Here is a 19,666-nt window from a genome sequence, read left to right as displayed (position 1 = left end):
ACTACGTCTTCGGTGCACCAAAAATCACATAAAATATATGAATTCCTAATAACTTTTCGCGATCTTCGCGTTGGGACGGTTTCGGAAGAGTGATCGGCGAAATTCCGACAAGGTGAACGGGGGAAGGGTAAAATCGTAAATTTCGCCCTCGGTCCGGAATTTCGACTTTCACCGGTGAATTGTAAGCGTAAACGGGCATTTGAACAAGACTCGGAGCGATTTTTGGTGAAATTCCAACGTTTCGGCCTCCGAAAAAAATAATTCGCAAAAAAAGAGGGATGCAACACGAGGACTTCCCAGGAGGTCACCCATCCTAGTACTACTCTCGCCCAAGGACGCTTAACTTCGGAGTTCTGATGGGATCCGGTGCATTAGTGCTGGTATGATCGCATCCGCAAGCATTAGCGCGCATTATCTATATAAGAATCAACGCCGCGACTCCCAAAAGCCATAACTACGTCTTCGGTGCACCAAAAATCACATAAAATATATGAATTCCTAATAACTTTTCGCGATCTTCGCGTTGGGACGGTTTCGGAAGAGTGATCGGCGAAATTCCGACAAGGTGAACGGGGGAAGGGTAAAATCGTAAATTTCGCCCTCGGTCCGGAATTTCGACTTTCACCGGTGAATTGTAAGCGTAAACGGGCATTTGAACAAGACTCGGAGCGATTTTTGGTGAAATTCCAACGTTTCGGCCTCCGAAAAAAATAATTCGCAAAAAAAGAGGGATGCAACACGAGGACTTCCCAGGAGGTCACCCATCCTAGTACTACTCTCGCCCAAGGACGCTTAACTTCGGAGTTCTGATGGGATCCGGTGCATTAGTGCTGGTATGATCGCATCCGCAAGCATTAGCGCGCATTATCTATATAAGAATCAACGCCGCGACTCCCAAAAGCCATAACTACGTCTTCGGTGCACCAAAAATCACATAAAATATATGAATTCCTAATAACTTTTCGCGATCTTCGCGTTGGGACGGTTTCGGAAGAGTGATCGGCGAAATTCCGACAAGGTGAACGGAGGAAGGGTAAAATCGTAAATTTCGCCCTCGGTCCGGAATTTCGACTTTCACCGGTGAATTGTAAGCGTAAACGGGCATTTGAACAAGACTCGGAGCGATTTTTGGTGAAATTCCAACGTTTCGGCCTCCGAAAAAAATAATTCGCAAAAAAAGAGGGATGCAACACGAGGACTTCCCAGGAGGTCACCCATCCTAGTACTACTCTCGCCCAAGCACGCTTAACTTCGGAGTTCTGATGGGATCCGGTGCATTAGTGCTGGTATGATCGCATCCGCAAGCATTAGCGCGCATTATCTATATAAGAATCAACGCCGCGACTCCCAAAAGCCATAACTACGTCTTCGGTGCACCAAAAATCACATAAAATATATGAATTCCTAATAAACTTTTCGCGATCTTCGCGTTGGGACGGTTTCGGAAGAGTGATCGGCGAAATTCCGACAAGGTGAACGGGGGAAGGGTAAAATCGTAAATTTCGCCCTCGGTCCGGAATTTCGACTTTCACCGGTGAATTGTAAGCGTAAACGGGCATTTGAACAAGACTCGGAGCGATTTTTGGTGAAATTCCAACGTTTCGGCCTCCGAAAAAAATAATTCGCAAAAAAAGAGGGATGCAACACGAGGACTTCCCAGGAGGTCACCCATCCTAGTACTACTCTCGCCCAAGCACGCTTAACTTCGTAGTTCTGATGGGATGCGGTGCATTAGTGCTGGTATGATCGCATCCGCAAGCATTAGCGCGCATTATCTATATAAGAATCAACGCCGCGACTCCCAAAACCATAACTACGTCTTCGGTGCACCAAAAATCACATAAAATATATGAATTCCTAATAACTTTTCGCGATCTTCGCGTTGGGACGGTTTCGGAAGAGTGATCGGCGAAATTCCGACAAGGTGAACGGGGGAAGGGTAAAATCGTAAATTTCGCCATCGGTCCGGAATTTCGACTTTCACCGGTGAATTGTAAGCGTAAACGGGCATTTGAACAAGGCTCGGAGCGATTTTTGGTGAAATTCCATCGTTTCGGCCTCCGAAAAAAATAATTCGCAAAAAAAGAGGGATGCAACACGAGGACTTCCCAGGAGGTCACCCATCTTAGTACTACTCTCGCCCAAGCACGCTTAACTTCGGAGTTCTGATGGGATCCGATGCATTAGTGCTTGTATGATCGCATCCGCAAGCATTAGCGCGCATTATCTATATAAGAATCAACGCCGCGACTCCCAAAAGCCATAACTACGTCTTCGGTGCACCAAAAATCACATAAAATATATGAATTCCTAATAACTTTTCGCGATCTTCGCGTTAGGACGGTTTCGGAAGAGTGATCGGCGAAATTCCGACAAGGTGAACGGGGGAAGGGTAAAATCGTAAATTTCGCCCTCGGTCCGGAATTTCGACTTTCACCGGTGAATTGTAAGCGTAAACGGGCATTTGAACAAGACTCGGAGCGATTTTTGGTGAAATTCCAACGTTTCGGCCTCCGAAAAAAATAATTCGCAAAAAAAGAGGGATGCAACACGAGGACTTCCCAGGAGGTCACCCATCCTAGTACTACTCTCGCCCAAGGACGCTTAACTTCGGAGTTCTGATGGGATCCGGTGCATTAGTGCTGGTATGATCGCATCCGCAAGCATTAGCGCGCATTATCTATATAAGAATCAACGCCGCGACTCCCAAAAGCCATAACTACGTCTTCGGTGCACCAAAAATCACATAAAATATATGAATTCCTAATAACTTTTCGCGATCTTCGCGTTGGGACGGTTTCGGAAGAGTGATCGGCGAAATTCCGACAAGGTGAACGGGGGAAGGGTAAAATCGTAAATTTCGCCCTCGGTCCGGAATTTCGACTTTCACCGGTGAATTGTAAGCGTAAACGGGCATTTGAACAAGACTCGGAGCGATTTTTGGTGAAATTCCAACGTTTCGGCCTCCGAAAAAAATAATTCGCAAAAAAAGAGGGATGCAACACGAGGACTTCCCAGGAGGTCACCCATCCTAGTACTACTCTCGCCCAAGCACGCTTAACTTCGTAGTTCTGATGGGATGCGGTGCATTAGTGCTGGTATGATCGCATCCGCAAGCATTAGCGCGCATTATCTATATAAGAATCAACGCCGCGACTCCCAAAAGCCATAACTACGTCTTCGGTGCACCAAAAATCACATAAAATATATGAATTCCTAATAACTTTTCGCGATCTTCGCGTTGGGACGGTTTCGGAAGAGTGATCGGCGAAATTCCGACAAGGTGAACGGGGGAAGGGTAAAATCGTAAATTTCGCCCTCGGTCCGGAATTTCGACTTTCACCGGTGAATTGTAAGCGTAAACGGGCATTTGAACAAGACTCGGAGCGATTTTTGGTGAAATTCCAACGTTTCGGCCTCCGAAAAAAATAATTCGCAAAAAAAGAGGGATGCAACACGAGGACTTCCCAGGAGGTCACCCATCCTAGTACTACTCTCGCCCAAGGACGCTTAACTTCGGAGTTCTGATGGGATCCGGTGCATTAGTGCTGGTATGATCGCATCCGCAAGCATTAGCGCGCATTATCTATATAAGAATCAACGCCGCGACTCCCAAAAGCCATAACTACGTCTTCGGTGCACCAAAAATCACATAAAATATATGAATTCCTAATAACTTTTCGCGATCTTCGCGTTGGGACGGTTTCGGAAGAGTGATCGGCGAAATTCCGACAAGGTGAACGGGGGAAGGGTAAAATCGTAAATTTCGCCCTCGGTCCGGAATTTCGACTTTCACCGGTGAATTGTAAGCGTAAACGGGCATTTGAACAAGACTCGGAGCGATTTTTGGTGAAATTCCAACGTTTCGGCCTCCGAAAAAAATAATTCGCAAAAAAAGAGGGATGCAACACGAGGACTTCCCAGGAGGTCACCCATCCTAGTACTACTCTCGCCCAAGGACGCTTAACTTCGGAGTTCTGATGGGATCCGGTGCATTAGTGCTGGTATGATCGCATCCGCAAGCATTAGCGCGCATTATCTATATAAGAATCAACGCCGCGACTCCCAAAAGCCATAACTACGTCTTCGGTGCACCAAAAATCACATAAAATATATGAATTCCTAATAACTTTTCGCGATCTTCGCGTTGGGACGGTTTCGGAAGAGTGATCGGCGAAATTCCGACAAGGTGAACGGGGGAAGGGTAAAATCGTAAATTTCGCCCTCGGTCCGGAATTTCGACTTTCACCGGTGAATTGTAAGCGTAAACGGGCATTTGAACAAGACTCGGAGCGATTTTTGGTGAAATTCCAACGTTTCGGCCTCCGAAAAAAATAATTCGCAAAAAAAGAGGGATGCAACACGAGGACTTCCCAGGAGGTCACCCATCCTAGTACTACTCTCGCCCAAGCAGGCTTAACTTCCGAGTTCTGATGGGATCCGGTGCATTAGTGCTGGTATGATCGCATCCGCAAGCATTAGCGCGCATTATCTATATAAGAATCAACGCCGCGACTCCCAAAAGCCATAACTACGTCTTCGGTGCACCAAAAATCACATAAAATATATGAATTCCTAATAAACTTTTCGCGATCTTCGCGTTGGGACGGTTTCGGAAGAGTGATCGGCGAAATTCCGACAAGGTGAACGGGGGAAGGGTAAAATCGTAAATTTCGCCCTCGGTCCGGAATTTCGACTTTCACCGGTGAATTGTAAGCGTAAACGGGCATTTGAACAAGACTCGGAGCGATTTTTGGTGAAATTCCAACGTTTCGGCCTCCGAAAAAAATAATTCGCAAAAAAAGAGGGATGCAACACGAGGACTTCCCAGGAGGTCACCCATCCTAGTACTACTCTCGCCCAAGCACGCTTAACTTCGTAGTTCTGATGGGATGCGGTGCATTAGTGCTGGTATGATCGCATCCGCAAGCATTAGCGCGCATTATCTATATAAGAATCAACGCCGCGACTCCCAAAAGCCATAACTACGTCTTCGGTGCACCAAAAATCACATAAAATATATGAATTCCTAATAACTTTTCGCGATCTTCGCGTTGGGACGGTTTCGGAAGAGTGATCGGCGAAATTCCGACTAGGTGAACGGGGGAAGGCTAAAATCGTAAATTTCGCCCTCGGTCCGGAATTTCGACTTTCACCGGTGAATTATATGCGTAAACGAGCATTTGAACAAGGCTCGGAGCGATTTTTGGTGAAATTCCATCGTTTCGGCCTCCGAAAAAAATAATTCGCAAAAAAAGAGGGATGCAACACGAGGACTTCCCAGGAGGTCACCCATCCTAGTACTACTCTCGCCCAAGCACGCTTAACTTCGTAGTTCTGATGGGATCCGGTGCATTAGTGCTGGTATGATCGCATCCGCAAGCATTAGCGCGCATTATCTATATAATAATCAACGCCGCGACTCCCAAAAGCCATAACTACGTCTTCGGTGCACCAAAAATCACATAAAATATATGAATTCCTAATAACTTTTCGCGATCTTCGCGTTGGGACGGTTTCGGAAGAGTGATCGGCGAAATTCCGACAAGGTGAACGGGGGAAGGGTAAAATCGTAAATTTCGCCCTCGGTCCGGAATTTCGACTTTCACCGGTGAATTGTAAGCGTAAACGGGCATTTGAACAAGACTCGGAGCGATTTTTGGTGAAATTCCAACGTTTCGGCCTCCGAAAAAAATAATTCGCAAAAAAAGAGGGATGCAACACGAGGACTTCCCAGGAGGTCACCCATCCTAGTACTACTCTCGCCCAAGCACGCTTAACTTCGGAGTTCTGATGGGATCCGGTGCATTAGTGCTGGTATGATCGCATCCGCAAGCATTAGCGCGCATTATCTATATAAGAATCAACGCCGCGACTCCCAAAAGCCATAACTACGTCTTCGGTGCACCAAAAATCACATAAAATATATGAATTCCTAATAACTTTTCGCGATCTTCGCGTTGGGACGGTTTCGGAAGAGTGATCGGCGAAATTCCGACAAGGTGAACGGGGGAAGGGTAAAATCGTAAATTTCGCCCTCGGTCCGGAATTTCGACTTTCACCGGTGAATTGTAAGCGTAAACGGGCATTTGAACAAGACTCGGAGCGATTTTTGGTGAAATTCCAACGTTTCGGCCTCCGAAAAAAATAATTCGCAAAAAAAGAGGGATGCAACACGAGGACTTCCCAGGAGGTCACCCATCCTAGTACTACTCTCGCCCAAGCACGCTTAACTTCGTAGTTCTGATGGGATGCGGTGCATTAGTGCTGGTATGATCGCATCCGCAAGCATTAGCGCGCATTATCTATATAAGAATCAACGCCGCGACTCCCAAAAGCCATAACTACGTCTTCGGTGCACCAAAAATCACATAAAATATATGAATTCCTAATAACTTTTCGCGATCTTCGCGTTGGGACGGTTTCGGAAGAGTGATCGGCGAAATTCCGACTAGGTGAACGGGGGAAGGGTAAAATCGTAAATTTCGCCCTCGGTCCAGAATTTCGACTTTCACCGGTGAATTGTATGCGTAAACGAGCATTTGAACAAGGCTCGGAGCGATTTTTGGTGAAATTCCATCGTTTCGGCCTCCGAAAAAAATAATTCGCAAAAAAAGAGGGATGCAACACGAGGACTTCCCAGGAAGTCACCCATCCTAGTACTACTCTCGCCCAAGCACGCTTAACTTCGTAGTTCTGATGGGATGCGGTGCATTAGTGCTGGTATGATCGCATCCGCAAGCATTAGCGCGCATTATCTATATAATAATCAACGCCGCGACTCCCAAAAGCCATAACTACGTCTTCGGTGCACCAAAAATCACATAAAATATATGAATTCCTAATATCTTTTCGCGATCTTCGCGTTGGGACGGTTTCAGAAGAGTGATCGGCGAAATTCCGACAAGGTGAACGAGGGAAGGGTAAAATCGTAAATTTCGCCCTCGGTCCGGAATTTCGACTTTCACCGGTGAATTGTAAGCGTAAACGGGCATTTGAACAAGACTCGGAGCGATTTTTGGTGAAATTCCAACATTTCGGCCTCCGAAAAAAATAATTCGCAAAAAAAGAGGGATGCAACACGAGGACTTCCCAGGAGGTCACCCATCCTAGTACTACTCTCGCCCAAGCACGCTTAACTTCGGAGTTCTGATGGGATCCGGTGCATTAGTGCTGGTATGATCGCATCCGCAAGCATTAACGCGCATTATCTATATAAGAATCAACGCCGCGACTCCCAAAAGCCATAACTACGTCTTCGGTGCACCAAAAATCACATAAAATATATGAATTCCTAATAACTTTTCGCATCTTCGCGTTGGGACGGTTTCGGAAGAGTGATCGGCGAAATTCCGACAAGGTGAACGGGGGAAGGGTAAAATCGTAAATTTCGCCCTCGGTCCGGAATTTCGACTTTCACCGGTGAATTGTATGCGTAAACGAGCATTTGAACAAGGCTCGGAGCGATTTTTGGTGAAATTCCATCGTTTCGGCCTCCGAAAAAAATAATTCGCAAAAAAAGAGGGATGCAACACGAGGACTTCCCAGGAGGTCACCCATCCTAGTACTACTCTCGCCCAAGCACGCTTAACTTCGTAGTTCTAATGGGATCCGGTGCATTAGTGCTGGTATGATCGCATCCGCAAGCATTAGCGCGCATTATCTATATAAGAATCAACGCCGCGACTCCCAAAAGCCATAACTACGTCTTCGGTGCACCAAAAATCACATAAAATATTTGAATTCCTAATAACTTTTCGCGATCTTCGCGTTTGGACGGTTTCGGAAGAGTGATCGGCGAAATTCCGACAAGGTGAACGGGGGAAGGGTAAAATCGTAAATTTCGCCCTCGGTCCGGAATTTCGACTTTCACCGGTGAATTGTAAGCGTAAACGGGCATTTGAACAAGACTCGGAGCGATTTTTGGTGAAATTCCAACGTTTCGGCCTCCGAAAAAAATAATTCGCAAAAAAAGAGGGATGCAACACGAGGACTTCCCAGGAGGTCACCCATCCTAGTACTACTCTCGCCCAAGCACGCTTAACTTCGGAGTTCTGATGGGATCCTGTGCATTAGTGCTGGTATGATCGCATCCGCAAGCATTAGCGCGCATTATCTATATAAGAATCAACGCCGCGACTCCCAAAAGCCATAACTACGTCTTCGGTGCACCAAAAATAACATAAAATATATGAATTCCTAATAACTTTTCGCGATCTTCGCGTTGGGACGGTTTCGGAAGAGTGATCGGCGAAATTCCGACAAGGTGAACGGGGGAAGGGTAAAATCGTAAATTTCGCCCTCGGTCCGGAATTTCGACTTTCACCGGTGAATTGTATGCGTAAACGAGCATTTGAACAAGGCTCGGAGCGATTTTTGGTGAAATTCCATCGTTTCGGCCTCCGAAAAAAATAATTCGCAAAAAAAGAGGGATGCAACACGAGGACTTCCCAGGAGGTCACCCATCCTAGTACTACTCTCGCCCAAGCACGCTTAACTTCGTAGTTCTAATGGGATCCGGTGCATTAGTGCTGGTATGATCGCATCCGCAAGCATTAGCGCGCATTATCTATATAAGAATCAACGCCGCGACTCCCAAAAGCCATAACTACGTCTTCGGTGCACCAAAAATCACATAAAATATTTGAATTCCTAATAACTTTTCGCGATCTTCGCGTTTGGACGGTTTCGGAAGAGTGATCGGCGAAATTCCGACAAGGTGAACGGGGGAAGGGTAAAATCGTAAATTTCGCCCTCGGTCCGGAATTTCGACTTTCACCGGTGAATTGTAAGCGTAAACGGGCATTTGAACAAGACTCGGAGCGATTTTTGGTGAAATTCCAACGTTTCGGCCTCCGAAAAAAATAATTCGCAAAAAAAGAGGGATGCAACACGAGGACTTCCCAGGAGGTCACCCATCCTAGTACTACTCTCGCCCAAGCACGCTTAACTTCGGAGTTCTGATGGGATCCTGTGCATTAGTGCTGGTATGATCGCATCCGCAAGCATTAGCGCGCATTATCTATATAAGAATCAACGCCGCGACTCCCAAAAGCCATAACTACGTCTTCGGTGCACCAAAAATCACATAAAATATATGAATTCCTAATAACTTTTCGCGATCTTCGCGTTGGGACGGTTTCGGAAGAGTGATCAGCGAAATTCCGACAAGGTGAACGGGGGAAGGGTAAAATCGTAAATTTCGCCCTCGGTCCGGAATTTCGACTTTCACCGGTGAATTGTAAGCGTAAACGGGCATTTGAACAAGACTCGGAGCGATTTTTGGTGAAATTCCAACGTTTCGGCCTCCGAAAAAAATAATTCGCAAAAAAAGAGGGATGCAACACGAGGACTTCCCAGGAGGTCACCCATCCTAGTACTACTCTCGCCCAAGCACGCTTAACTTCGGAGTTCTGATGGGATCCGGTGCATTAGTGCTGGTATGATCGCATCCGCAAGCATTAGCGCGCATTATCTATATAAGAATCAACGCCGCGACTCCCAAAAGCCATAACTACGTCTTCGGTGCACCAAAAATCACATAAAATATATGAATTCCTAATAACTTTTCGCGATCTTCGCGTTGGGATGGTTTCGGAAGAGTGATCGGCGAAATTCCGACAAGGTGAACGGGGGAAGGGTAAAATCGTAAATTTCGCCCTCGGTCCGGAATTTCGACTTTCACCGGTGAATTGTAAGCGTAAACGGGCATATGAACAAGACTCGGAGCGATTTTTGGTGAAATTCCAACGTTTCGGCCTCCGAAAAAAATAATTCGCAAAAAAAGAGGGATGCAACACGAGGACTTCCCAGGAGGTCACCCATCCTAGTACTACTCTCGCCCAAGCACGCTTAACTTCGTAGTTCTGATGGGATGCGGTGCATTAGTGCTGGTATGATCGCATCCGCAAGCATTAGCGCGCATTATCTATATAAGAATCAACGCCGCGACTCCCAAAAGCCATAACTACGTCTTCGGTGCACCAAAAATCACATAAAATATATGAATTCCTAATAACTTTTCGCGATCTTCGCGTTGGGACGGTTTCGGAAGAGTGATCGGCGAAATTCCGACTAGGTGAACGGGGGAAGGGTAAAATCGTAAATTTCACCCTCGGTCCAGAATTTCGACTTTCACCGGTGAATTGTATGCGTAAACGAGCATTTGAACAAGGCTCGGAGCGATTTTTGGTGAAATTCCATCGTTTCGGCCTCCGAAAAAAATAATTCGCAAAAAAAGAGGGATGCAACACGAGGACTTCCCAGGAGGTCACCCATCCTAGTACTACTCTCGCTCAAGCACGCTTAACTTCGTAGTTCTGATGGGATGCGGTGCATTAGTGCTGGTATGATCGCATCCGCAAGCATTAGCGCGCATTATCTATATAATAATCAACGCCGCGACTCCCAAAAGCCATAACTACGTCTTCGGTGCACCAAAAATCACATAAAATATATGAATTCCTAATATCTTTTCGCGATCTTCGCGTTGGGACGGTTTCAGAAGAGTGATCGGCGAAATTCCGACAAGGTGAACGGGGGAAGGGTAAAATCGTAAATTTCGCCCTCGGTCCGGAATTTCGACTTTCACCGGTGAATTGTAAGCGTAAACGGGCATTTGAACAAGACTCGGAGCGATTTTTGGTGAAATTCCAACGTTTCGGCCTCCGAAAAAAATAATTCGCAAAAAAAGAGGGATGCAACACGAGGACTTCCCAGGAGGTCACCCATCCTAGTACTACTCTCGCCCAAGCACGCTTAACTTCGGAGTTCTGATGGGATCCGGTGCATTAGTGCTGGTATGATCGCATCCGCAAGCATTAGCGCGCATTATCTATATAAGAATCAACGCCGCGACTCCCAAAAGCCATAACTACGTCTTCGGTGCACCAAAAATCACATAAAATATATGAATTCCTAATAACTTTTCGCGATCTTCGCGTTGGGACGGTTTCGGAAGAGTGATCGGCGAAATTCCGACAAGGTGAACGGGGGAAGGGTAAAATCGTAAATTTCGCCCTCGGTCCGGAATTTCGACTTTCACCGGTGAATTGTATGCGTAAACGAGCATTTGAACAAGGCTCGGAGCGATTTTTGGTGAAATTCCATCGTTTCGGCCTCCGAAAAAAATAATACGCAAAAAAAGAGGGATGCAACACGAGGACTTCCCAGGAGGTCACCCATCCTAGTACTACTCTCGCCCAAGCACGCTTAACTTCGTAGTTCTAATGGGATCCGGTGCATTAGTGCTGGTATGATCGCATCCGCAAGCATTAGCGCGCATTATCTATATAAGAATCAACGCCGCGACTCCCAAAAGCCATAACTACGTCTTCGGTGCACCAAAAATCACATAAAATATTTGAATTCCTAATAACTTTTCGCGATCTTCGCGTTTGGATGGTTTCGGAAGAGTGATCGGCGAAATTCCGACAAGGTGAACGGGGGAAGGGTAAAATCGTAAATTTCGCCCTCGGTCCGGAATTTCGACTTTCACCGGTGAATTGTAAGCGTAAACGGGCATTTGAACAAGACTCGGAGCGATTTTTGGTGAAATTCCAACGTTTCGGCCTCCGAAAAAAATAATTCGCAAAAAAAGAGGGATGCAACACGAGGACTTCCCAGGAGGTCACCCATCCTAGTACTACTCTCGCCCAAGCACGCTTAACTTCGGAGTTCTGATGGGATCCGGTGCATTAGTGCTGGTATGATCGCATCCGCAAGCATTAGCGCGCATTATCTATATAAGAATCAACGCCGCGACTCCCAAAAGCCATAACTACGTCTTCGGTGCACCAAAAATCACATAAAATATATGAATTCCTAATAACTTTTCGCGATCTTCGCGTTGGGACGGTTTCGGAAGAGTGATCGGCGAAATTCCGACTAGGTGAACGGGGGAAGGGTAAAATCGTAAATTTCGCCCTCGGTCCGGAATTTCGACTTTCACCGGTGAATTGTATGCGTAAACGAGCATTTGAACAAGGCTCGGAGCGATTTTTGGTGAAATTCCATCGTTTCGGCCTCCGAAAAAAATAATTCGCAAAAAAAGAGGGATGCAACACGAGGACTTCCCAGGAGGTCACCCATCCTAGTACTACTCTCGCCCAAGCACGCTTAACTTCGTAGTTCTGATGGGATCCGGTGCATTAGTGCTGGTATGATCGCATCCGCAAGCATTAGCGCGCATTATCTATATAATAATCAACGCCGCGACTCCCAAAAGCCATAACTACGTCTTCGGTGCACCAAAAATCACATAAAATATATGAATTCCTAATATCTCTTCGCGATCTTCGCGTTGGGACGGTTTCGGAAGAGTGATCGGCGAAATTCCGACAAGGTGAACGGGGGAAGGGTAAAATCGTAAATTTCGCCCTCGGTCCGGAATTTCGACTTTCACCGGTGAATTGTAAGCGTAAACGGGCATTTGAACAAGACTCGGAGCGATTTTTGGTGAAATTCCAACGTTTCGGCCTCCGAAAAAAATAATTCGCAAAAAAAGAGGGATGCAACACGAGGACTTCCCAGGAGGTCACCCATCCTAGTACTACTCTCGCCCAAGCACGCTTAACTTCGGAGTTCTGATGGGATCCGGTGCATTAGTGCTGGTATGATCGCATCCGCAAGCATTAGCGCGCATTATCTATATAAGAATCAACGCCGCGACTCCCAAAAGCCATAACTACGTCTTCGGTGCACCAAAAATCACATAAAATATATGAATTCCTAATAACTTTTCGCGATCTTCGCGTTGGGACGGTTTCGGAAGAGTGATCGGCGAAATTCCGACAAGGTGAACGGGGGAAGGGTAAAATCGTAAATTTCGCCCTCGGTCCGGAATTTCGACTTTCACCGGTGAATTGTATGCGTAAACGAGCATTTGAACAAGGCTCGGAGCGATTTTTGGTGAAATTCCATCGTTTCGGCCTCCGAAAAAAATAATTCGCAAAAAAAGAGGGATGCAACACGAGGACTTCCCAGGAGGTCACCCATCCTAGTACTACTCTCGCCCAAGCACGCTTAACTTCGTAGTTCTAATGGGATCCGGTGCATTAGTGCTGGTATGATCGCATCCGCAAGCATTAGCGAGCATTATCTATATAAGAATCAACGCCGCGACTCCCAAAAGCCATAACTACGTCTTCGGTGCACCAAAAATCACATAAAATATTTGAATTCCTAATAACTTTTCGCGATCTTCGCGTTTGGACGGTTTCGGAAGAGTGATCGGCGAAATTCCGACAAGGTGAACGGGGGAAGGGTAAAATCGTAAATTTCGCCCTCGGTCCGGAATTTCGACTTTCACCGGTGAATTGTAAGCGTAAACGGGCATTTGAACAAGACTCGGAGCGATTTTTGGTGAAATTCCAACGTTTCGGCCTCCGAAAAAAATAATTCGCAAAAAAAGAGGGATGCAACACGAGGACTTCCCAGGAGGTCACCCATCCTAGTACTACTCTCGCCCAAGCACGCTTAACTTCGGAGTTCTGATGGGATCCTGTGCATTAGTGCTGGTATGATCGCATCCGCAAGCATTAGCGCGCATTATCTATATAAGAATCAACGCCGCGACTCCCAAAAGCCATAACTACGTCTTCGGTGCACCAAAAATAACATAAAATATATGAATTCCTAATAACTTTTCGCGATCTTCGCGTTGGGACGGTTTCGGAAGAGTGATCGGCGAAATTCCGACAAGGTGAACGGGGGAAGGGTAAAATCGTAAATTTCGCCCTCGGTCCGGAATTTCGACTTTAACCGGTGAATTGTATGCGTAAACGAGCATTTGAACAAGGCTCGGAGCGATTTTTGGTGAAATTCCATCGTTTCGGCCTCCGAAAAAAATAATTCGCAAAAAAAGAGGGATGCAACACGAGGACTTCCCAGGAGGTCACCCATCCTAGTACTACTCTCGCCCAAGCACGCTTAACTTCGTAGTTCTAATGGGATCCGGTGCATTAGTGCTGGTATGATCGCATCCGCAAGCATTAGCGCGCATTATCTATATAAGAATCAACGCCGCGACTCCCAAAAGCCATAACTACGTCTTCGGTGCACCAAAAATCACATAAAATATTTGAATTCCTAATAACTTTTCGCGATCTTCGCGTTTGGACGGTTTCGGAAGAGTGATCGGCGAAATTCTGACAAGGTGAACGGGGGAAGGGTAAAATCGTAAATTTCGCCCTCGGTCCGGAATTTCGACTTTCACCGGTGAATTGTAAGCGTAAACGGGCATTTGAACAAGACTCGGAGCGATTTTTGGTGAAATTCCAACGTTTCGGCCTCCGAAAAAAATAATTCGCAAAAAAAGAGGGATGCAACACGAGGACTTCCCAGGAGGTCACCCATCCTAGTACTACTCTCGCCCAAGCACGCTTAACTTCGGAGTTCTGATGGGATCCGGTGCATTAGTGCTGGTATGATCGCATCCGCAAGCATTAGCGCGCATTATCTATATAAGAATCAACGCCGCGACTCCCAAAAGCCATAACTACGTCTTCGGTGCACCAAAAATCACATAAAATATATGAATTCCTAATAACTTTTCGCGATCTTCGCGTTGGGACGGTTTCGGAAGAGTGATCGGCGAAATTCCGACAAGGTGAACGGGGGAAGGGTAAAATCGTAAATTTCGCCCTCGGTCCGGAATTTCGACTTTCACCGGTGAATTGTAAGCGTAAACGGGCATTTGAACAAGACTCGGAGCGATTTTTGGTGAAATTCCAACGTTTCGGCCTCCGAAAAAAATAATTCGCAAAAAAAGAGGGATGCAACACGAGGACTTCCCAGGAGGTCACCCATCCTAGTACTACTCTCGCCCAAGCACGCTTAACTTCGGAGTTCTGATGGGATCCGGTGCATTAGTGCTGGTATGATCGCATCCGCAAGCATTAGCGCGCATTATCTATATAAGAATCAACGCCGCGACTCCCAAAAGCCATAACTACGTCTTCGGTGCACCAAAAATCACATAAAATATATGAATTCCTAATAACTTTTCGCGATCTTCGCGTTGGGACGGTTTCGGAAGAGTGATCGGCGAAATTCCGACAAGGTGAACGGGGGAAGGGTAAAATCGTAAATTTCGCCCTCGGTCCGGAATTTCGACTTTCACCGGTGAATTGTATGCGTAAACGAGCATTTGAACAAGGCTCGGAGCGATTTTTGGTGAAATTCCATCGTTTCGGCCTCCGAAAAAAATAATTCGCAAAAAAAGAGGGATGCAACACGAGGACTTCCCAGGAGGTCACCCATCCTAGTACTACTCTCGCCCAAGCACGCTTAACTTCGTAGTTCTAATGGGATCCGGTGCATTAGTGCTGGTATGATCGCATCCGCAAGCATTAGCGCGCATTATCTATATAAGAATCAACGCCGCGACTCCCAAAAGCCATAACTACGTCTTCGGTGCACCAAAAATCACATAAAATATTTGAATTCCTAATAACTTTTCGCGATCTTCGCGTTTGGACGGTTTCGGAAGAGTGATCGGCGAAATTCCGACAAGGTGAACGGGGGAAGGGTAAAATCGTAAATTTCGCCCTCGGTCCGGAATTTCGACTTTCACCGGTGAATTGTAAGCGTAAACGGGCATTTGAACAAGACTCGGAGCGATTTTTGGTGAAATTCCAACGTTTCGGCCTCCGAAAAAAATAATTCGCAAAAAAAGAGGGATGCAACACGAGGACTTCCCAGGAGGTCACCCATCCTAGTACTACTCTCGCCCAAGCACGCTTAACTTCGGAGTTCTGATGGGATCCTGTGCATTAGTGCTGGTATGATCGCATCCGCAAGCATTAGCGCGCATTATCTATATAAGAATCAACGCCGCGACTCCCAAAAGCCATAACTACGTCTTCGGTGCACCAAAAATCACATAAAATATATGAATTCCTAATAACTTTTCGCGATCTTCGCGTTGGGAGGGTTTCGGAAGAGTGATCGGCGAAATTCCGACAAGGTGAACGGGGGAAGGGTAAAATCGTAAATTTCGCCCTCGGTCCGGAATTTCGACTTTCACCGGTGAATTGTATGCGTAAACGAGCATTTGAACAAGGCTCGGAGCGATTTTTGGTGAAATTCCATCGTTTCGGCCTCCGAAAAAAATAATTCGCAAAAAAAGAGGGATGCAACACGAGGACTTCCCAGGAGGTCACCCATCCTAGTACTACTCTCGCCCAAGCACGCTTAACTTCGTAGTTCTAATGGGATCCGGTGCATTAGTGCTGGTATGATCGCATCCGCAAGCATTAGCGCGCATTATCTATATAAGAATCAACGCCGCGACTCCCAAAAGCCATAACTACGTCTTCGGTGCACCAAAAATCACATAAAATATTTGAATTCCTAATAACTTTTCGCGATCTTCGCATTTGGACGGTTTCGGAAGAGTGATCGGCAAAATTCCGACAAGGTGAACGGGGGAAGGGTAAAATCGTAAATTTCGCCCTCGGTCCGGAATTTCGACTTTCACCGGTGAATTGTAAGCGTAAACGGGCATTTGAACAAGACTCGGAGCGATTTTTGGTGAAATTCCAACGTTTCGGCCTCCGAAAAAAATAATTCGCAAAAAAAGAGGGATGCAACACGAGGACTTCCCAGGAGGTCACCCATCCTAGTACTACTCTCGCCCAAGCACGCTTAACTTCGGAGTTCTGATGGGATCCTGTGCATTAGTGCTGGTATGATCGCATCCGCAAGCATTAGCGCGCATTATCTATATAAGAATCAACGCCGCGACTCCCAAAAGCCATAACTACGTCTTCGGTGCACCAAAAATAACATAAAATATATGAATTCCTAATAACTTTTCGCGATCTTCGCGTTGGGACGGTTTCGGAAGAGTGATCGGCGAAATTCCGACAAGGTGAACGGGGGAAGGGTAAAATCGTAAATTTCGCCCTCGGTCCGGAATTTCGACTTTCACCGGTGAATTGTATGCGTAAACGAGCATTTGAACAAGGCTCGGAACGATTTTTGGTGAAATTCCATCGTTTCGGCCTCCGAAAAAAATAATTCGCAAAAAAAGAGGGATGCAACACGAGGACTTCCCAGGAGGTCACCCATCCTAGTACTACTCTCGCCCAAGCACGCTTAACTTCGGAGTTCTGATGGGATCCTGTGCATTAGTGCTGGTATGATCGCATCCGCAAGCATTAGCGCGCATTATCTATATAAGAATCAACGCCGCGACTCCCAAAAGCCATAACTACGTCTTCGGTGCACCAAAAATAACATAAAATATATGAATTCCTAATAACTTTTCGCGATCTTCGCGTTGGGACGGTTTCGGAAGAGTGATCGGCGAAATTCCGACAAGGTGAACGGGGGAAGGGTAAAATCGTAAATTTCGCCCTCGGTCCGGAATTTCGACTTTAACCGGTGAATTGTATGCGTAAACGAGCATTTGAACAAGGCTCGGAGCGATTTTTGGTGAAATTCCATCGTTTCGGCCTCCGAAAAAAATAATTCGCAAAAAAAGAGGGATGCAACACGAGGACTTCCCAGGAGGTCACCCATCCTAGTACTACTCTCGCCCAAGCACGCTTAACTTCGTAGTTCTAATGGGATCCGGTGCATTAGTGCTGGTATGATCGCATCCGCAAGCATTAGCGCGCATTATCTATATAAGAATCAACGCCGCGACTCCCAAAAGCCATAACTACGTCTTCGGTGCACCAAAAATCACATAAAATATTTGAATTCCTAATAACTTTTCGCGATCTTCGCGTTTGGACGGTTTCGGAAGAGTGATCGGCGAAATTCTGACAAGGTGAACGGGGGAAGGGTAAAATCGTAAATTTCGCCCTCGGTCCGGAATTTCGACTTTCACCGGTGAATTGTAAGCGTAAACGGGCATTTGAACAAGACTCGGAGCGATTTTTGGTGAAATTCCAACGTTTCGGCCTCCGAAAAAAATAATTCGCAAAAAAAGAGGGATGCAACACGAGGACTTCCCAGGAGGTCACCCATCCTAGTACTACTCTCGCCCAAGCACGCTTAACTTCGGAGTTCTGATGGGATCCGGTGCATTAGTGCTGGTATGATCGCATCCGCAAGCATTAGCGCGCATTATCTATATAAGAATCAACGCCGCGACTCCCAAAAGCCATAACTACGTCTTCGGTGCACCAAAAATCACATAAAATATATGAATTCCTAATAACTTTTCGCGATCTTCGCGTTGGGACGGTTTCGGAAGAGTGATCGGCGAAATTCCGACAAGGTGAACGGGGGAAGGGTAAAATCGTAAATTTCGCCCTCGGTCCGGAATTTCGACTTTCACCGGTGAATTGTAAGCGTAAACGGGCATTTGAACAAGACTCGGAGCGATTTTTGGTGAAATTCCAACGTTTCGGCCTCCGAAAAAAATAATTCGCAAAAAAAGAGGGATGCAACACGAGGACTTCCCAGGAGGTCACCCATCCTAGTACTACTCTCGCCCAAGCACGCTTAACTTCGGAGTTCTGATGGGATCCGGTGCATTAGTGCTGGTATGATCGCATCCGCAAGCATTAGCGCGCATTATCTATATAAGAATCAACGCCGCGACTCCCAAAAGCCATAACTACGTCTTCGGTGCACCAAAAATCACATAAAATATATGAATTCCTAATAACTTTTCGCGATCTTCGCGTTGGGACGGTTTCGGAAGAGTGATCGGCGAAATTCCGACAAGGTGAACGGGGGAAGGGTAAAATCGTAAATTTCGCCCTCGGTCCGGAATTTCGACTTTCACCGGTGAATTGTATGCGTAAACGAGCATTTGAACAAGGCTCGGAGCGATTTTTGGTGAAATTCCATCGTTTCGGCCTCCGAAAAAAATAATTCGCAAAAAAAGAGGGATGCAACACGAGGACTTCCCAGGAGGTCACCCATCCTAGTACTACTCTCGCCCAAGCACGCTTAACTTCGTAGTTCTAATGGGATCCGGTGCATTAGTGCTGGTATGATCGCATCCGCAAGCATTAGCGCGCATTATCTATATAAGAATCAACGCCGCGACTCCCAAAAGCCATAACTACGTCTTCGGTGCACCAAAAATCACATAAAATATTTGAATTCCTAATAACTTTTCGCGATCTTCGCGTTTGGACGGTTTCGGAAGAGTGATCGGCGAAATTCCGACAAGGTGAACGGGGGAAGGGTAAAATCGTAAATTTCGCCCTCGGTCCGGAATTTCGACTTTCACCGGTGAATTGTAAGCGTAAACGGGCATTTGAACAAGACTCGGAGCGATTTTTGGTGAAATTCCAACGTTTCGGCCTCCGAAAAAAATAATTCGCAAAAAAAGAGGGATGCAACACGAGGACTTCCCAGGAGGTCACCCATCCTAGTACTACTCTCGCCCAAGCACGCTTAACTTCGGAGTTCTGATGGGATCCTGTGCATTAGTGCTGGTATGATCGCATCCGCAAGCATTAGCGCGCATTATCTATATAAGAATCAACGCCGCGACTCCCAAAAGCCATAACTACGTCTTCGGTGCACCAAAAATCACATAAAATATATGAATTCCTAATAACTTTTCGCGATCTTCGCGTTGGGAGGGTTTCGGAAGAGTGATCGGCGAAATTCCGACAAGGTGAACGGGGGAAGGGTAAAATCGTAAATTTCGCCCTCGGTCCGGAATTTCGACTTTCACCGGTGAATTGTATGC

At 46.4% G+C, this 19,666-nt stretch overlaps 43 non-coding genes across 43 annotated transcripts; all 43 read right to left on the bottom strand.

Annotated features, from left to right (window-relative positions):
• Window positions 1–275: 275 nt before the first annotated feature.
• Window positions 276–394, bottom strand: LOC149376723 (5S ribosomal RNA). The gene has a single exon (XR_016295240.1). It is a non-coding gene; the product is annotated as a 5S ribosomal RNA (ribosomal RNA).
• A 334-nt stretch (window positions 395–728) lies between these two features.
• LOC149376722 (5S ribosomal RNA) lies at window positions 729–847 on the bottom strand. The gene has a single exon (XR_016295239.1). It is a non-coding gene; the product is annotated as a 5S ribosomal RNA (ribosomal RNA).
• Window positions 848–1,181: 334 nt separating this feature from the next.
• LOC149376721 (5S ribosomal RNA) lies at window positions 1,182–1,300 on the bottom strand. The gene has a single exon (XR_016294983.1). It is a non-coding gene; the product is annotated as a 5S ribosomal RNA (ribosomal RNA).
• A 335-nt stretch (window positions 1,301–1,635) lies between these two features.
• LOC149376720 (5S ribosomal RNA) lies at window positions 1,636–1,754 on the bottom strand. The gene has a single exon (XR_016295340.1). It is a non-coding gene; the product is annotated as a 5S ribosomal RNA (ribosomal RNA).
• Window positions 1,755–2,087: 333 nt separating this feature from the next.
• LOC149376719 (5S ribosomal RNA) lies at window positions 2,088–2,206 on the bottom strand. The gene has a single exon (XR_016294819.1). It is a non-coding gene; the product is annotated as a 5S ribosomal RNA (ribosomal RNA).
• A 334-nt stretch (window positions 2,207–2,540) lies between these two features.
• Window positions 2,541–2,659, bottom strand: LOC149376718 (5S ribosomal RNA). The gene has a single exon (XR_016295238.1). It is a non-coding gene; the product is annotated as a 5S ribosomal RNA (ribosomal RNA).
• Window positions 2,660–2,993: 334 nt separating this feature from the next.
• On the bottom strand, window positions 2,994–3,112 carry LOC149376717 (5S ribosomal RNA). Its single transcript, XR_016295339.1, has one exon. It is a non-coding gene; the product is annotated as a 5S ribosomal RNA (ribosomal RNA).
• Window positions 3,113–3,446: 334 nt separating this feature from the next.
• LOC149376716 (5S ribosomal RNA) lies at window positions 3,447–3,565 on the bottom strand. Its single transcript, XR_016295237.1, has one exon. It is a non-coding gene; the product is annotated as a 5S ribosomal RNA (ribosomal RNA).
• A 334-nt stretch (window positions 3,566–3,899) lies between these two features.
• On the bottom strand, window positions 3,900–4,018 carry LOC149376715 (5S ribosomal RNA). The gene has a single exon (XR_016295236.1). It is a non-coding gene; the product is annotated as a 5S ribosomal RNA (ribosomal RNA).
• Window positions 4,019–4,352: 334 nt separating this feature from the next.
• On the bottom strand, window positions 4,353–4,471 carry LOC149376714 (5S ribosomal RNA). The gene has a single exon (XR_016294814.1). It is a non-coding gene; the product is annotated as a 5S ribosomal RNA (ribosomal RNA).
• Window positions 4,472–4,806: 335 nt separating this feature from the next.
• On the bottom strand, window positions 4,807–4,925 carry LOC149376713 (5S ribosomal RNA). The gene has a single exon (XR_016295338.1). It is a non-coding gene; the product is annotated as a 5S ribosomal RNA (ribosomal RNA).
• Window positions 4,926–5,259: 334 nt separating this feature from the next.
• LOC149376712 (5S ribosomal RNA) lies at window positions 5,260–5,378 on the bottom strand. Its single transcript, XR_016295305.1, has one exon. It is a non-coding gene; the product is annotated as a 5S ribosomal RNA (ribosomal RNA).
• A 334-nt stretch (window positions 5,379–5,712) lies between these two features.
• Window positions 5,713–5,831, bottom strand: LOC149376711 (5S ribosomal RNA). Its single transcript, XR_016294982.1, has one exon. It is a non-coding gene; the product is annotated as a 5S ribosomal RNA (ribosomal RNA).
• Window positions 5,832–6,165: 334 nt separating this feature from the next.
• On the bottom strand, window positions 6,166–6,284 carry LOC149376710 (5S ribosomal RNA). The gene has a single exon (XR_016295337.1). It is a non-coding gene; the product is annotated as a 5S ribosomal RNA (ribosomal RNA).
• A 334-nt stretch (window positions 6,285–6,618) lies between these two features.
• On the bottom strand, window positions 6,619–6,737 carry LOC149376709 (5S ribosomal RNA). The gene has a single exon (XR_016294839.1). It is a non-coding gene; the product is annotated as a 5S ribosomal RNA (ribosomal RNA).
• A 334-nt stretch (window positions 6,738–7,071) lies between these two features.
• On the bottom strand, window positions 7,072–7,190 carry LOC149376708 (5S ribosomal RNA). Its single transcript, XR_016294981.1, has one exon. It is a non-coding gene; the product is annotated as a 5S ribosomal RNA (ribosomal RNA).
• Window positions 7,191–7,523: 333 nt separating this feature from the next.
• On the bottom strand, window positions 7,524–7,642 carry LOC149376707 (5S ribosomal RNA). The gene has a single exon (XR_016295366.1). It is a non-coding gene; the product is annotated as a 5S ribosomal RNA (ribosomal RNA).
• A 334-nt stretch (window positions 7,643–7,976) lies between these two features.
• Window positions 7,977–8,095, bottom strand: LOC149376706 (5S ribosomal RNA). The gene has a single exon (XR_016295262.1). It is a non-coding gene; the product is annotated as a 5S ribosomal RNA (ribosomal RNA).
• A 334-nt stretch (window positions 8,096–8,429) lies between these two features.
• Window positions 8,430–8,548, bottom strand: LOC149376705 (5S ribosomal RNA). The gene has a single exon (XR_016295364.1). It is a non-coding gene; the product is annotated as a 5S ribosomal RNA (ribosomal RNA).
• A 334-nt stretch (window positions 8,549–8,882) lies between these two features.
• On the bottom strand, window positions 8,883–9,001 carry LOC149376704 (5S ribosomal RNA). The gene has a single exon (XR_016295261.1). It is a non-coding gene; the product is annotated as a 5S ribosomal RNA (ribosomal RNA).
• Window positions 9,002–9,335: 334 nt separating this feature from the next.
• LOC149376703 (5S ribosomal RNA) lies at window positions 9,336–9,454 on the bottom strand. Its single transcript, XR_016294980.1, has one exon. It is a non-coding gene; the product is annotated as a 5S ribosomal RNA (ribosomal RNA).
• Window positions 9,455–9,788: 334 nt separating this feature from the next.
• On the bottom strand, window positions 9,789–9,907 carry LOC149376702 (5S ribosomal RNA). The gene has a single exon (XR_016295336.1). It is a non-coding gene; the product is annotated as a 5S ribosomal RNA (ribosomal RNA).
• A 334-nt stretch (window positions 9,908–10,241) lies between these two features.
• On the bottom strand, window positions 10,242–10,360 carry LOC149376701 (5S ribosomal RNA). Its single transcript, XR_016294848.1, has one exon. It is a non-coding gene; the product is annotated as a 5S ribosomal RNA (ribosomal RNA).
• A 334-nt stretch (window positions 10,361–10,694) lies between these two features.
• Window positions 10,695–10,813, bottom strand: LOC149376700 (5S ribosomal RNA). Its single transcript, XR_016294978.1, has one exon. It is a non-coding gene; the product is annotated as a 5S ribosomal RNA (ribosomal RNA).
• Window positions 10,814–11,147: 334 nt separating this feature from the next.
• Window positions 11,148–11,266, bottom strand: LOC149376699 (5S ribosomal RNA). The gene has a single exon (XR_016295363.1). It is a non-coding gene; the product is annotated as a 5S ribosomal RNA (ribosomal RNA).
• A 334-nt stretch (window positions 11,267–11,600) lies between these two features.
• Window positions 11,601–11,719, bottom strand: LOC149376698 (5S ribosomal RNA). The gene has a single exon (XR_016294977.1). It is a non-coding gene; the product is annotated as a 5S ribosomal RNA (ribosomal RNA).
• A 334-nt stretch (window positions 11,720–12,053) lies between these two features.
• Window positions 12,054–12,172, bottom strand: LOC149376697 (5S ribosomal RNA). The gene has a single exon (XR_016295304.1). It is a non-coding gene; the product is annotated as a 5S ribosomal RNA (ribosomal RNA).
• A 334-nt stretch (window positions 12,173–12,506) lies between these two features.
• Window positions 12,507–12,625, bottom strand: LOC149376696 (5S ribosomal RNA). Its single transcript, XR_016294976.1, has one exon. It is a non-coding gene; the product is annotated as a 5S ribosomal RNA (ribosomal RNA).
• A 334-nt stretch (window positions 12,626–12,959) lies between these two features.
• LOC149376695 (5S ribosomal RNA) lies at window positions 12,960–13,078 on the bottom strand. Its single transcript, XR_016295362.1, has one exon. It is a non-coding gene; the product is annotated as a 5S ribosomal RNA (ribosomal RNA).
• A 334-nt stretch (window positions 13,079–13,412) lies between these two features.
• LOC149376694 (5S ribosomal RNA) lies at window positions 13,413–13,531 on the bottom strand. Its single transcript, XR_016295260.1, has one exon. It is a non-coding gene; the product is annotated as a 5S ribosomal RNA (ribosomal RNA).
• A 334-nt stretch (window positions 13,532–13,865) lies between these two features.
• Window positions 13,866–13,984, bottom strand: LOC149376693 (5S ribosomal RNA). Its single transcript, XR_016295361.1, has one exon. It is a non-coding gene; the product is annotated as a 5S ribosomal RNA (ribosomal RNA).
• Window positions 13,985–14,318: 334 nt separating this feature from the next.
• On the bottom strand, window positions 14,319–14,437 carry LOC149376692 (5S ribosomal RNA). The gene has a single exon (XR_016294975.1). It is a non-coding gene; the product is annotated as a 5S ribosomal RNA (ribosomal RNA).
• A 334-nt stretch (window positions 14,438–14,771) lies between these two features.
• Window positions 14,772–14,890, bottom strand: LOC149376691 (5S ribosomal RNA). Its single transcript, XR_016294974.1, has one exon. It is a non-coding gene; the product is annotated as a 5S ribosomal RNA (ribosomal RNA).
• A 334-nt stretch (window positions 14,891–15,224) lies between these two features.
• LOC149376690 (5S ribosomal RNA) lies at window positions 15,225–15,343 on the bottom strand. The gene has a single exon (XR_016295360.1). It is a non-coding gene; the product is annotated as a 5S ribosomal RNA (ribosomal RNA).
• Window positions 15,344–15,677: 334 nt separating this feature from the next.
• LOC149376689 (5S ribosomal RNA) lies at window positions 15,678–15,796 on the bottom strand. Its single transcript, XR_016295259.1, has one exon. It is a non-coding gene; the product is annotated as a 5S ribosomal RNA (ribosomal RNA).
• A 334-nt stretch (window positions 15,797–16,130) lies between these two features.
• On the bottom strand, window positions 16,131–16,249 carry LOC149376688 (5S ribosomal RNA). Its single transcript, XR_016295359.1, has one exon. It is a non-coding gene; the product is annotated as a 5S ribosomal RNA (ribosomal RNA).
• Window positions 16,250–16,583: 334 nt separating this feature from the next.
• LOC149376687 (5S ribosomal RNA) lies at window positions 16,584–16,702 on the bottom strand. Its single transcript, XR_016295258.1, has one exon. It is a non-coding gene; the product is annotated as a 5S ribosomal RNA (ribosomal RNA).
• Window positions 16,703–17,036: 334 nt separating this feature from the next.
• On the bottom strand, window positions 17,037–17,155 carry LOC149376686 (5S ribosomal RNA). Its single transcript, XR_016295257.1, has one exon. It is a non-coding gene; the product is annotated as a 5S ribosomal RNA (ribosomal RNA).
• Window positions 17,156–17,489: 334 nt separating this feature from the next.
• Window positions 17,490–17,608, bottom strand: LOC149376685 (5S ribosomal RNA). The gene has a single exon (XR_016295358.1). It is a non-coding gene; the product is annotated as a 5S ribosomal RNA (ribosomal RNA).
• Window positions 17,609–17,942: 334 nt separating this feature from the next.
• On the bottom strand, window positions 17,943–18,061 carry LOC149376684 (5S ribosomal RNA). The gene has a single exon (XR_016294972.1). It is a non-coding gene; the product is annotated as a 5S ribosomal RNA (ribosomal RNA).
• A 334-nt stretch (window positions 18,062–18,395) lies between these two features.
• Window positions 18,396–18,514, bottom strand: LOC149376683 (5S ribosomal RNA). The gene has a single exon (XR_016294971.1). It is a non-coding gene; the product is annotated as a 5S ribosomal RNA (ribosomal RNA).
• A 334-nt stretch (window positions 18,515–18,848) lies between these two features.
• On the bottom strand, window positions 18,849–18,967 carry LOC149376682 (5S ribosomal RNA). The gene has a single exon (XR_016295357.1). It is a non-coding gene; the product is annotated as a 5S ribosomal RNA (ribosomal RNA).
• Window positions 18,968–19,301: 334 nt separating this feature from the next.
• Window positions 19,302–19,420, bottom strand: LOC149376681 (5S ribosomal RNA). The gene has a single exon (XR_016295256.1). It is a non-coding gene; the product is annotated as a 5S ribosomal RNA (ribosomal RNA).
• Window positions 19,421–19,666: the final 246 nt, after the last annotated feature.

This window comes from Urtica dioica, unplaced genomic scaffold (genome assembly GCF_054948205.1).
Source record: "Urtica dioica subsp. dioica isolate 48M unplaced genomic scaffold, U.dioica_male_clone48M_v1_H2 Urtica_dioica_male_H2_contig_17, whole genome shotgun sequence".
Taxonomy (NCBI): domain Eukaryota; kingdom Viridiplantae; phylum Streptophyta; class Magnoliopsida; order Rosales; family Urticaceae; genus Urtica; species Urtica dioica.
Note: the sequence above shows the minus strand (reverse complement) of the source record. Positions and strands in the feature narration are given on the sequence as shown.